Below are 13870 nucleotides of genomic sequence, written 5' to 3' on the forward strand. Positions count from 1 at the left end.
TAGTGTTGAAATAATAATGACAAAAAGTGAGTGATGGAGTACGAAAAAGAAAGAGAAAAAGATACAAGGAAAGACATGAACACGTGAATAACAGAACAGATTGAAAGATTTTACTCCTCAAAACGACAGGATAGTTCCCCCAGTGTCATATCATCTATCTGCACCCACCGGCATCTCCACATCTTTCTAACTCGTCCAACACGCTGCAACAAGCCGCCTGATGCTCCTTGAAAATTCCCCCTGGCTTCAGTCTGTTTCTGGCCCTCGGCTCCAATTGGAGTTTAGACAAATCAGAAAAGTGAAGAGAGCTCACGTCCTGCCTCGTCTGCCATCGCCTCACACCGACTCTCTCACACACACCAAAACACACATCATAAAATGACCCTCTGCCCATGACAGCAGCCTTCAGCACCCGCAGATACAGTGGGCATATTACTCTTGTGCGCACATGTGTGCGTTTGTGTGTGTGCGTGGATCTGAGTCACTCCACGTATGTTATGATTATGAGAATGTGTTGTGGTATGATCATGTAGGAGATAGTGGAATAACTGACTGATGGAGGGGCAGACAAATTAATATGTGGATGACAGACAAATACAGGAGTGATGTGTGAGTATATGTGTGTTGGCAAAAACTACACTACACACACACACACAAGAAAATATCCCTTCAGATTCATATTAAATAAGAAAATGCTGTACATGCTCAAGCACGCGAAACATGAAAACTGCACACACATGAACACATACTTCCATACATGTATAAGCACATATGGGTACATCCAGACACAGTAGTGTATTATACACAGTGTAGATGGAGTATAGGTGGAGTTAATGAAAGCAGCCTGCAGAGGTATAAGGTTATGAGTTGAGCCCCAGCAGCTGTAGGACCAGATCAGTATCAGTCAAAGGGTCCTTTCTTTCTTGTATGAGCTCATGGCCTCTAGAGCAGCCAGCCTGACTGTGACGGACAGACGGTGGACAGAACAACACGCTCCAGTCGTCAGGTCGGAGCTGCTCACAAAGTAGAAAAGAAAGACAGAGGGTGCATTTGGGCAGTGTGGTTTTGTTTGTTTGTGAGCAAGATTTGGCAAAACCTACTTCACGGATTACCACAGAACTTGGAGGAAGGACGCGGTATGGGTCAAGGAGGGTCTCATAACATTTTGGTACAGATCTCGATCAGGAGGCTGATAATCTGTCATATTTAGGAGACTGATATCTATGAATGTGTGAAATTTGGTGCAGCCTGATTGGCTATTGGGTCTCGGCCCAGGTATGCGCTGTTGCCATTCTTCGTCTGTATAGAGGATGTTGTGTTGCTTTGTTTTACTGAATTATATAAATAAAACTGATGTCACCTGGCAATCAGGCACATTTCTCTTGATTTGGTCAATAACTAACTCGGAACACATACTTGGAAATCAGTCTTGTATGACCTCAGCTTTATTAACTTCTCACTCTATTTTAGTTTCCCTCCCCCTCTCTCCTGTTTATCAGTCCCCTGGTTATGTCATCCCAATCAGTGGGAGTGAGCGAGCGCTGCTGTGCTATCACTTAGGGTGAAGGGTCTGCAGAACTGTGAACTCCAACAGTCCACTTTATCAGCCTCCCTGCCTCCGCAGCCTGCAGCTCGTCTAGCTGTACCAGCCGGCCTCTGGCGGCCCACTGGCCAGAGGCGACTCCTGATCTCAGCCTGAAGCTTTGGCCATATAATTATGTTTGAATTATCACACTGGTGGGTCACAGCAAAAACAGTGGACGTGTTGTTGCAGATCTCAAGTCAAGTGTGAGAGAGCACAGTGGTCACCCCAGTCATTCCGATAAAACATGAGGTCAATGTTCTTTTCCCACACTCGTCGAATTCAATAACAGCCAAGGTCTTATCTGGTGAAGTTTAAGCAGGATTATTTTGTATAAGGGCATTTAGAGGCGATACTTCACAATCCTGGTGAAATATTGTCTTTAAATAATTGTGATTAACTGGAATCTGACAGAAAGTTACTTGGGAATGTGGAAGAATGTGGGTACTACATTGATTCCCTGTGTTTCTGAATCTCTTCTTGTGTTTTCATATTTAGGAAAAAGTCAGCGTACACGATTTCTTGACATCATCACTTATAAACCAATAACATCATTTTACAATCAGCTCTAAATAGAAGCTTCTAACAAACTTGTCACAAACTCAATGTCCATCTCTCACAAGTTCTCTCACAAGTGCCTAACACCAGATTTTGTATCCAATACAGATGTTTTTATGATTAACATCTGCACATCTGATCCTTGTTCTTTGTTATCATGCAAATATTAGAATGAGTTGTCAAGGTTTCGTTTAAATACTCTAAACATAAACACATTTGTTTCTAATGTTATTTTTTGGAGGGGAGATGGGGACGTCATTCATTTAGCAGAGATTTGGTTAAAAAACAAACTAAAGGACAAATTATAATTCTGACTCCACTGATAAATCTTGAGGGAAAAGTTAAGGTTGTCTAAATTTACAAGGGAGGGCTGAAGGTATGGTTTTCAAGGCCTCATATTATGGTCCCCACACATACACACAATAAGCAGCAGATTTATAACGGATCTGTTGTAGCATGGAAATTAATTAGTAAAAATATTTGGTGTGTTGAACTGCTGTAACTAAACAGCTGTATCTCTCTCTGATTCAAAAGTATGACCATTGAAGCACATGTTTTTTTATTGTTGAGGTTATTTTCATCATCCCTATCTGATGAAGAGAGTTCATATGACCAGATTATCCGTTTATTCCTTTGATAACCCTGCCGTCTTCCTGTAATTGTTTCCTGTGATACAACACACTTTCTGTTTCAGCATTATTACTCTTGTATAAGGACATTGGACACAGCTAATGGCTTTAAGCACACTTGCGCTGCAGGCCGATGGGTGTTCACATCTCTCCGACAATGGGAGGACTGGTGCGGAATAATCCACTGGTGATTAACAGGGGGATTCATAATGAAACAGCACCGGACCTACAAAACCATCTCCGGGATGGTAAATCCTGGAGATGGTTTTGTTCTGTAAAGATGTGAAATATAAAGAGAGATTCTCTCCAAGGAGACTAGAGTGAGAATTTCAGATCGTGGAAAAGATCCACTAAACAACCAACTAATGGTTTGGCAGCGGAAGTCCTCTCAAACTCCGCAGCATCACAATCCAGCACAAAAAATGACAACTGTAAACAAACAGTGTATCACAGCTGATGAACTTTGTCACCTCTGTAAACTCACTAGTTCACAAAGCAATCAAACCTTCGCACTTGTGCCATGTAAACGTGTATCAATGTGGCCATAAGCGGCATCGGAGCTCCAAAGGACGCACCACAGAAGATCCACCACAGGGTCAGAGCGAGGGCGGCTTCCCTTTCAGGCTTCAGCTCAGAGTGATCGAACACAACATGGCACTTACACTGGACTTTCACTGTCCAAATTAATTTCATTTCCCAGTTTGTATTTGGGGCATAAGAATGCATAACATTGCAGCTTAGCATCTTGATTTCCATTTACCCTGTTTGAACCTTTCATGCTTTGGCATTGCATTGAAATAATAGAGTTAAGAATATCCAATGAATAAATGCATTTTTAAATTTTCAAAAACCCACAAACAAATTCTGCATATATTTTTCAGAATCCAGTCTTCTAACCATCTGGATAAAAAATTCCAAAAAAGAAAAGATATTTAATCAGTTTCCCAGAACTGTATTGTCAAGTCTGCATAGCCAGAAAACTTCTAGTAAGGCATTGCTCTTTTTTATTTTAACCTTTAAAACATGCTACTGTGTGAATATAAAAAATAATAAACATGTACATCAATATAGAAACATAAAACTGGTGATAAAACATTTATATATTTAAGTTTTGTTCCCATTGTACCAATTGAGCAGGAAGTTCCAGCTACTATACAACTACTTCATCATAGGGTAATATACACGTTTTGTGTGTAAATCAAAGTCTTTGAGGATTTTCAAAATCTGTGCACAAAAGCTGTTAAGACTTAAATGCAATGAAATGAAATAAAAGCCACATGCAGACATTGAGGACCCTGAAGTTCTTCATATACGGTCTTAAAGGCTAAAACACATCTCTGTTTGGGGCCGTGCGGAATATAGTTAAAGTCACGATGAGTTCAAGGATCCTCAGCAGGCTCTTGAGACGAGCTGCACAGTTGCCCAGCTGAGCAGTGAAATGGACTAAAGTTAAATATACTTTCCTCACAGAGAGAGGTTTTTTTTCCTTCAGTGTGTGTGTGTGTTTAATAAGTTTGCTGGACCTGCCTGCCCAGCTACCTCCAGTAGCCAGTTCATTAGAAGGGAATTAGAGTTGACGTGGTGCGTTCCTGAGAGGGGAAGAAAAGCCAGGATTGTTGGTTGAGGGGCCAGCTGTGGCCGTGTCTGAACCCCAGTGATGAGGCTCTTAGATGGGCTGCCAAGCGGCTACTCTCCCCTCTCTCCTCACTTCACTGGGCCCCATCCTCTGGCCCCTGACAACCACCACACACACGAGTACGTATAGTGGCACAGATGCATGTGCACACACGCATGCTCAGGATTTAATTAAACTGACTGCGTCCCATGTCAACAGTTCTGCACTGTGAACCCTCAGACACCCACACACTCAGAGTTCCACATAGGACCAGATGCAAAGTTGCCAAAAGGAAAAAGATAACAGCTTCAGCAGTAAAATCATTTCTGTCCTAAAGAAACAGAACAGAACTTCATCACTAGTCAAACTTGTCATCAGAGCAGCTGCAGCTTCACACTGGCTCCTGCTTTTGCTTGTCACACTGAACTAAACAAGCCGGCATATTGACACCCCCTGAAAGTGAAGTTACATAGCATACTGGCGTTGTGGAATCAAACGCGTGACATGTAACACAACAGCGTCTACGTCCATTACGGCTCTCCCTTTTACACAGATGTTAATCCCCATAACATAACATTCCCACCTTGAACGGGACACAGGGAGCCCCAATCAGAGCAGCACATCTCTCAGTTAATCCCGTTCTGCTTTGAAAACAGTGAAACCGCAACAAGACGGCCCAAGCTGCGTCAGCCACATAACACAGCTTTACAAAATGTCAAGTATGTGTGGAAAAACATCCTCTTGCAGTATAATAGACAAGTCATGACAACTTAACAAACAGCGTAGTCTGACCACATGATGGACGGTACAGCTGTTTTGCATAATGGCGACATTAAAAAATGAAAACCCCAATCTGTATTTTTAACAAGAGGAGACAGAGAGAGAAAACCAGGCCTTCAACTTGCTGAGCAGATAATTACACCCATTTCTACTTGTCTAAGATGAATAAGAGAAATTAGAGACTCATCTCCAAAAGGACACACGCTGATGCGGACTTGCACACTCACAAACACTCAGGCAGACCTATAAATGTGGTAAACTGGTCCAGACTGCAGAGCTATAAAGCAGCGAGGACACTGGCCATAAACTGGCAGGAGACCTCAGACTCAGGGCTGAAGTGCAGACACGTGTGGGGGCTGGGCTGTCGTAGAACGTGGGTGGGCGTGAAGGTGTCATGGTATATAGACTAAAGGTGTGAGGCTACTAATAGGAAACATAAATCTTTAAAAATGCAAATGAGAAAACACATAGCAGGTTTCGTTCACATGTTGTCATGCATTTGAGTTTGGGTTTGCGTCTGTGAAGTCTGCTGCTTGTTGTCATCTGTGGAGCCCCGGAAGAGATGCGTTCCGCGTTAACCCCGGGGTTCAGCATCAAGGGCCCGGGCTAGATGACCATTAAATGACCTGTCGGCGGGGGCCTGGGAACCGTTCAGCAGCCGCGACTGCCTCAGACGACAGACGAGAGAGGAAGTGAGGAGCAGGAGACAGTGCGAGAAAGTGCGAGGGTCACGACCGCGGCAACCCTCTCTGCTGCCGGGCCACCTGAGGAAAGTCCAGTTCCCGTCACGGTCGCATTGGAAGCACGAAAGGCAGACAGAGTTACACATGTAGAACAGGAAGTGAGGAAACAGTGACCTGTTTTCTGCTTTCAACTGGAAGTTGATGGACTGTCAGCCAGCATTAGGACTTCAGCAGAATCTGAGCTAATGAGGCAGAAGATGATTTCCGAAAAAAGAAAATCACACTGACACAAGCCCTGCAACGTCTGGAAGCTTCTTGGCTTTTTAATTTAGAAGTCCCCTTTCATTTTTAATATCTTTCTCTTCAGCACACACACACACACACACACACACACACACACACACACACACACACACACACACACACACACACACACACACACACACACACACACACACACACACACACACACACACACACACACACACACTTTAATTTTAAATTAAACTTTTGTGGAATTTATAAAACCATTAAAAATCAGATGGAAAATACGTTATTGATGATATGATGCATTTCAGCAAATGTTAATCTGTATCAGTGCTTGACCAATAATATTCCAGATAAATCTCATTAAATCTTGTGAAGAAACCAGAAAATAGCAGTTTCATGCTCTAAATCAGCCGTGGACATTGTGTCTTGCACAGTAATTATGCCGCATACCAGAGGCATAACTTAAAAGTAATGATCAAACTGTGAGCTCAGTCAGTTTTTATAAAGAACAGATCGGAGGTGATGTCAGTCTTGGGTAAACTCCAGTCTTTCTTTCCTACCGTGGAAAAACCACAAGTCCAACCTGTTGCTGATGTGTCCTTCACAAACTGAAGTCGACTTTAAGAACGCAACCCGCCAAGAACAAACTCGACAGACGACTTACCGCCCTGTTAAAAACCTGCCAGATTAAAGAGGCCGCGCATTCTCTCTCAACACAGATACTCGACTGCTAAAGAGCAAATACCCAACTGACGCCATAACCGAGCTGTGATATCACGAGTTGGACGTTTATTGATGAATATCTTTGGCAAATGTTGCTCAACCCTTCGGCGGAAGTTCCCTCGAATTATAGCACTGACATGACCTCACACAAACTGGTTGATCCAAACCAGTCAGTACTACGGTGTATGTGTGACCCTGTGTGTGTGTGTGTGTGTGTGTGTGTGTGTGTGTGTGTGTGTGTGTGTGTGTGTGTGTGTGTGTGTGTGTGTGTGTGTGTGTGTGTGTGTGTGTGTGTGTGTGTGTGTGTGTGTGTGTGACTTTCCTCCGTGGACAGCCAAGACAGAATTATTGGAAATGCTAGAACCATAAAAAAAACTGTAATTTACAGACACAAAACATGTTTTTCTTTCAAACCTGAGTACGTGTCTGCAAATGAGTGACAGGTTCGACCAGAGAGGGGTAAGGTGAAAAAATAAATAAAAAGAGAGCACTTTGAACCTCATTCCTCCTCAGCTACAAAGAAATATTCTTGAGGCATTCAACAGAGAACCATTCATCAGTCAAGATTCGCTCGTGTTTTGACTCCACGGTGTCTTCGGCTTTATCAGAGTTAGTTAACAGAGTTTATCAGAGCCGCAGTGTCTCTGTCTCTGGTACCAAGCGACTGTGGATCTGACTCATCTCTCTGTGACACACACACACACAACCTTGCTGTCGGCGACTGTGTCCATACTTGCTCTTTCTGTTCCTTTCCAAACGACACTTTATCACTTGGATCCCCTCCACTGATCTTATTTCTTGTATCTCAAAAGCACACATTCCACTCCGGTGGGATGACTATCTTACATCTCCAAAAAAAGTCAACATTTGGAAACACTAAAAAGATCGTTTTCAGAGTGATAACTAAGTTTTGGCTGAAAAAGTTGTTCGTGTAAAGACATGAAAATCAGCAACAACCTAACATTCACTATGCAAACTTCGTGTCCCTCACTGTATCCTATAGGCTTAATAATCTAAAAAATATTTCAGCACCGTACCCTCAGCCTCACTGTGGCCCCAGGATGTGGCCTTACTTTTCCCCCTTTGTTCTGGGTGGACTGACTGTGCACGGAAAGCCTGCATTTTTACTGTAAGAGGGTCCAACACAGTCACAATAAATCATGGGCTTTAATGACCGAAGCAAGGATTTGTACAGTCCAAACCAATAAAAACCACAGGACAGAGCAGATTTACAATAAAAGAGTGAAAAAAGAGAGAAACTAAGCGAGACAAGAGAGAAGAGATAAGATAACTACATTCATGTAGTAAATCACAGCAGTTATGCATATGTGTGTATGTGTGTGTGTGTGTCCTTCTAGGAATGCTTTGAGCTCTATCATGGTACATCTGGAAGAGTTATTGAACAGAAAAAGAGACCAAGAGAAAGTAAGAGAGGGTAGATGTGCTGCAACTGGTACGACCAGACCGACTCCTATTGCTCCTCCATCTTTGCAGCTGCCTCGGCCTTGAAGTAGGAATTCACAAGATGTAAAAAAACAAAAAACATAATAATAATTTCTTCCTCTCTGCTCTTTCTTTTCTTTTAATCAACTTCTATTTAACCAGTCCTTGATGTCAAGGCTACCACATGTCCATGTTGCCATTATCAGTGCTGTGTGTCAAAGCTGAAGAAAGGCTTGTTATCGGTGCGCATGAGTGTTTGTTTTTATCCAACCTGCTTTATTTAACTATAGGAAGGTCGTTTTGTAGTCAGATTATTCAGTGGTGGCCTGGCAGAACGCAAAAGGGCTTCGGACGGAAGCGTGGTATCATCATGAACGAACACACGACACAATTGAAAGATATCGTGTCGCCGGTTTCTGACCAAACTTTAATATGCAACTCACTCGTCTACAAGCACCAGGTTGACCTGACGTGACCTGTGCCCGCTTCGCTGCTCTCATCCCTCTGGTAGAGTTTCTGTCATAGTACAAAACAGCAGTGCAGTCATAGTGAACATACTGTAGCTAAGCTGCAGTCGCTTTGCTTCCTGCACTCAACCACAGGCATGCTGCTGTTACCCAATACCTGACATACCAGACTGCAGGGTGAGAATGAGCCGGAGAGGTAGGAAGGAGGGAGCACAGGAGGGCAGAGAAGAAATGAATGGAGGAAATGAAGGAGGAGGAATGAAGAAGAGAGGGTTGTTCTGTTTACGAGTGGAGGCTGAAACATGCCTCTCTGGGCTGCACATTCAGATCTGAACATTCCTTTAACACTTGTGTGTTGAGCATAGATTTACACGGTTTATCCTTTCTAATGTGAAACCATAGCAAGAGTTATATTGTTTTATGTAATTGCATGACAGACAGCGTTGAGATTCTGCAGGTATGTGTGCCGGCTGCTCTGTGCACGGTTTGTCTGCAGAGATGTTTATTTGCGGAGGTATCAATCCAGCTTTATCGGAATGATTAGAATGTGGCAAGACAACTTGATGCATATAAACAATAGATCCCTGCAGAAATGTTTTAGGACACTTAAATTACAATATAATAATACAATATGAAATAGAGATAAAGATAAAAAGATTAAATGAAATCTACTTTTTCCCCCCCATTTAAAAATCCCAAATCTTTGAGTGTAATAATATTTTGTTTTCAAAAACGTAACTGCTGCTCGAGGCGAATACAGAGTGAAAACAGCCTTCTAGTGGGAAACTGCACATATCATCATTCTGCATGGGGGGTATTAACATAGAACTGTTAGAAAAAAGAAGAATGAGAGAAAGACTACATGCAAAAAAACCTTCTCATTGTCTTTCACCTCAGTTAATGACGATCATGGGAAAACAGGCCTTCTAAGTGACTCCCTGAGTGAGAGAGGGACAGGAGGTCACCCTTGTGACTTCTCAACCCAACCTCTTCCCCTCCGATCTCACCCCTTCTCCTTCAGGCCTCACTCCTCTTCAATCTCTCTTATCTGAGAGCAGAGATAAGCAAAACCCCCTCACGTTTAGCTCAAGAGAGAACAGATAACCAGCCAGAAAACAAAAGCAGGACACAACAGCCACACGTGTGCGGTTTAAAAGACTTAAAAGGCTAAACGGCTCGTTGCTATAAGAGAAACATGCTCTACGTCTGCTCCAGTAAAAAACAGGATTGTTTCAGGATGCATTCTTCATCCTTTCAACAATAAAACGTGCACTAATGGCTTGTCCAGCTCTGAGGCATGCATGTCACAGCTGTGCTGTCTGTTTCTGTCTCTCTCCTTAATGAGAAGTGCCAGTGCGCGCAGAGTCAACAGACCAGTAAACCTCCGAGTGAACTATGGTCTGACCTCTCGAGGCCTCCGTGTGTTCGCTGTCTTTGCCTCTTCTGCGTGAAACAAACAGCTCCTGCAATCGCTGAGACTTGAGTGCACAGAGATCTTTGTGTCAAGGGCCACTTCATCAACCTCAGTAACATGAACAGCTGACATGAAACTCCAGGTTTATTCAAATGAGGTCATAATGACATAAGGGCCAAAGGAAGCCATATTTAGATTATTATTATTAAAAAACATTTTTTAATGACAATCTGTCTCTGTTCCCGAAGCAAAGTTCGTTAACACCGCCTGTCTCACCCAACCTCTGACGGATAACTGCAGAGAGAAGGCAAAATTATATCTAGGGTGAAAACCCCAATTCCTTTATAGAGCCACACTTTACAGAGCCACACTTTATAGAGCCAGACCCAATCTGGATAGTTGGGGGCAAATGCAGATAGCATTATTAGGTATTAGATATTATAGTGGCCGATATAGAGATTTACATTTTTTTTTTTATTATCAAACCCTTGTAAGAAAGAAATGTTATCGAGGCTTGACATTCTACAGTTAAATCATAAACTTTGTCATAAATATAAATAAACACGTACAATCAAACCTGTTTTTTGTTAAATATAAACATAAATGCACATCTTTTCTGTATTGTTTGCCAAACACAAGCGCAAAAACTGATATGTTTGTGTAAAGCTCATATCAGCTGATTTTTATGGGCTCTGTTTTTACGAAAACTAAAACGCAAGTTTACTTTGAGTTTAAAAAAAGATGGATTGTGTCAATAAGATCATAAAATATACACGTATATGTATATACATAAATATACAAAGGTTCCTCTATTGAAGACAGCTTTACGAGCAACATATTGACTTATTATGAGTAAAGCTGGCAAGAGACAGTGGGTGGGAAGAGTCAACATTTCCCTTTTATCTGAGGCAGAGCATTTGATTTTAGTATTATATGTTTGTTATCAACTTCTGCTTTGAGTTCACTCATTACTCCTCTCTCTCTCACTCTCTCGCTCTCTCTGTTGGCCATAGTTCTCAGCCTCATTCAGGTTCCTATAGCAGCCACTAATTAACCATGCACGTTCCTGGTTTCTCCCTCTCCCTTCCCACACATAGGTTTTCATCCTATGGCTGCCGGGTGCTGAGTAGCTGTGGGAAGACGGGCAGGTCTCACAGCAGCCCACACATTATGCCATCAGAGCAGATTTAGGTGTGACGGGGAGACACACAGAACAGATGCCACATGCAGACACACTAAACACTAAACACAAGGACACACAGAGGCTGGGAGAAGAAGGAGCAGGTAGGGGAAGCATCAGAAAATAACCCAGGACAATATTTCATGCCTTTAAACTCCACTTGTAATTAAATAATGTAAAAGGAGAAGTCCGGTAAAACTCCTCCTCCCAACTCACTTCTGTGGGCCTAATTATTTTTACTGCAGTTTATTAAAATCAGTTTTTATAGTTTTAATAGTTATAGTGAACTTAAAATAAATAGTGTAAAACTTACAATGTATCAAGGAGGGAAGAAAATAAGTCAGAAATTGTAACGCTAATGTGCGAGAAAGTGGAGCAGCCAAATAACAAATGGGATTAGGGCAAACTAGGGTGGAGGAAAAAGAAAGTGATGAAAGTCGGGTTTATGAAATACTTCAGAACGAGTTTGCGCACAAACATAACAAACGTATGCAAAATACGCGGGAGGCGATGAAATGAAACTGGAAACAAAGAAGAAATCCCTGTCACCTCTGTGTAGCTGTGGCTGCTGTAAAAGCCTTTAGCTTTGAACTGTTGTCTGCAGTTGGCTCAACAGCAAACCAGTGTTTTACAAGTTCCCCTGGGCAGTGGTGGGGCACGGATTGGATGCCGCCTCGCCATCTTTTACCGAGCCAGGGTGATTAGGAGCCTAACGTGCTGACGGCAAAGGCTGTAATGCTGTTTACAATACTGACCGAGCGCCTGCGACTGTCCTGTTATGTACCAACAAGCAGGACCTTTCTGTTGAGGACATGATGAGTGTTTTATGCTGAATAGTAGGATAACATAATGTCGATTCAACACACATGATGAGTGGAAAAATTCTCCACGCATTTTCTTCAAAGTCTGTTGAACAATACAGTGCTGTGTTGGTTAAGACGTTGTTATGTTGTCATCACATCTCGTTGTTATTTTTAAAGAACTCGCTTTGTTTCATTTTACACGCTAATGTGAATCTAATTTAAATGCCATAAGTCAGGGGGGAAATGTTTCTTCATTTTAAAGCCTCATTTAACATAAAAATAATGTTTTACGGTAGTAAATTGTACAAGTGGAAAGGGCAGATTCTCAGGCACATAAAAACATCTAAGTGCCCATATTCCAATTTTTCCATTTCCTTTGTGGATGTGAAATATCTGCTAAGTTACAGAGGCCAAAGTCAGCGGCAAAGGGAGCCAACAGAAAATGCTGCTCCTGGTTTATTGGCTGTCTCAGCCTGATTTTTTTACATATACGACTCAAGCTCCAATTGGTACGACAAAAACAACAACACCGTAGTTGCCGTTGCTCCAGATGCCTCCAGGTTGAGGAGCGTGACATTTCTGACATGCGTTCTGAACAGGTGACAAATGACAAAACTGTTAAATGTATGCTTGGAGGCAATTTTTGTGGTATTTTGAGAATTGGAGCATGTCAAACTTTTCTAGTAGACCCACGAATTAAAATGATGAAGCTGTAAATGCCCCCCAAAAAATGTGCACTTTAAATATCAACACCACAAAGCTTTTACTGTATCACCAGGGACACGAAGGGGGACATAAAATCTACAACTACACACAAAGCAGGATTTGTTATGTCTTTACACATTGAAACCGTTTGTATCACCTTGAATCAAATAGTATGAAAAGTGAAAAAAGAGGTTTAAAAAAGTGAGGAAAAAGGTTATATCACCATCCACAACCGTTGAATGACAAATCTTTTGACCTCAGCACACCTGGACAACCTCAGCACTGGTGTTGAAGCCTGGACACAGTTTATGTGTATTTACGTAGAGAGCGAGGGAGTGAATGAGGGGGAGGAACAGAGAAAGAGGAGAGCACGAGCACTGATGTTGAGGCTCATACGTGTGTGATAAAGTACAACAGGGTAAGATTTATTTCTTACCCCCCCCCCCTTTTTTTATTTCTCCTGAACACATTAAACTTGGTTGTGGCTACGACTGAGAAGCTACATCTGGACCCTGCGGGGCAAGCGTGAAATCATTTCTCTATTCCTGCAATTTACAGTAATGCCTTACAGATGATACCCTGTGTTTGTGTGTGTGTGTGTGTGTGTGTGTGTGTGTGTGTGTGTGTGTGTGTGTGTGTGTGTGTGTGTGTGTGTGTGTGTGTGTGTGTGTGTGAGTAATAAATCTTATACAGTAGGAGCAGAGGGGGAGCGAGCAGGAGGAAGGCATGAGCCACAGACTGCATGAGGACTGATATCAAAAAATAAACGGTACAAACTCATAAGCTCGACAAGTGGAACTAAAGTGTCCCTTGTTCATAGGACACAGAGGGTGAGGGTGTATTCAGGAGACACGTGCGATGGCCTCCGGGCCAAAGAGGAGTCTGTTTGTTGACTTTAGTTCTTGTTGGCGTCGCTGTGCCTTCAGAATTACAGTGAATGACATCACCCAAAAAAAGGAAATTTGGGCTGGTTTCAATTATTTTTCACAGTTTTATCGTCAGCACGTGGAGAAAAACA

General features: G+C 42.4%; 1 protein-coding gene across 1 annotated transcript in view; it reads right to left on the minus strand.

The window, feature by feature from the left end:
* The window catches only part of coro7 (coronin 7), a 100430-nt gene that overhangs the window by 10748 nt on the left and 75812 nt on the right, over positions 1-13870 (minus strand). The gene's annotated exons all lie outside the window — the stretch shown is intronic.

The sequence above is a fragment of the Hippoglossus stenolepis genome, chromosome 16, assembly GCF_022539355.2.
Source record: "Hippoglossus stenolepis isolate QCI-W04-F060 chromosome 16, HSTE1.2, whole genome shotgun sequence".
In the NCBI taxonomy this organism is placed as follows: Eukaryota; Metazoa; Chordata; class Actinopteri; order Pleuronectiformes; family Pleuronectidae; genus Hippoglossus; species Hippoglossus stenolepis.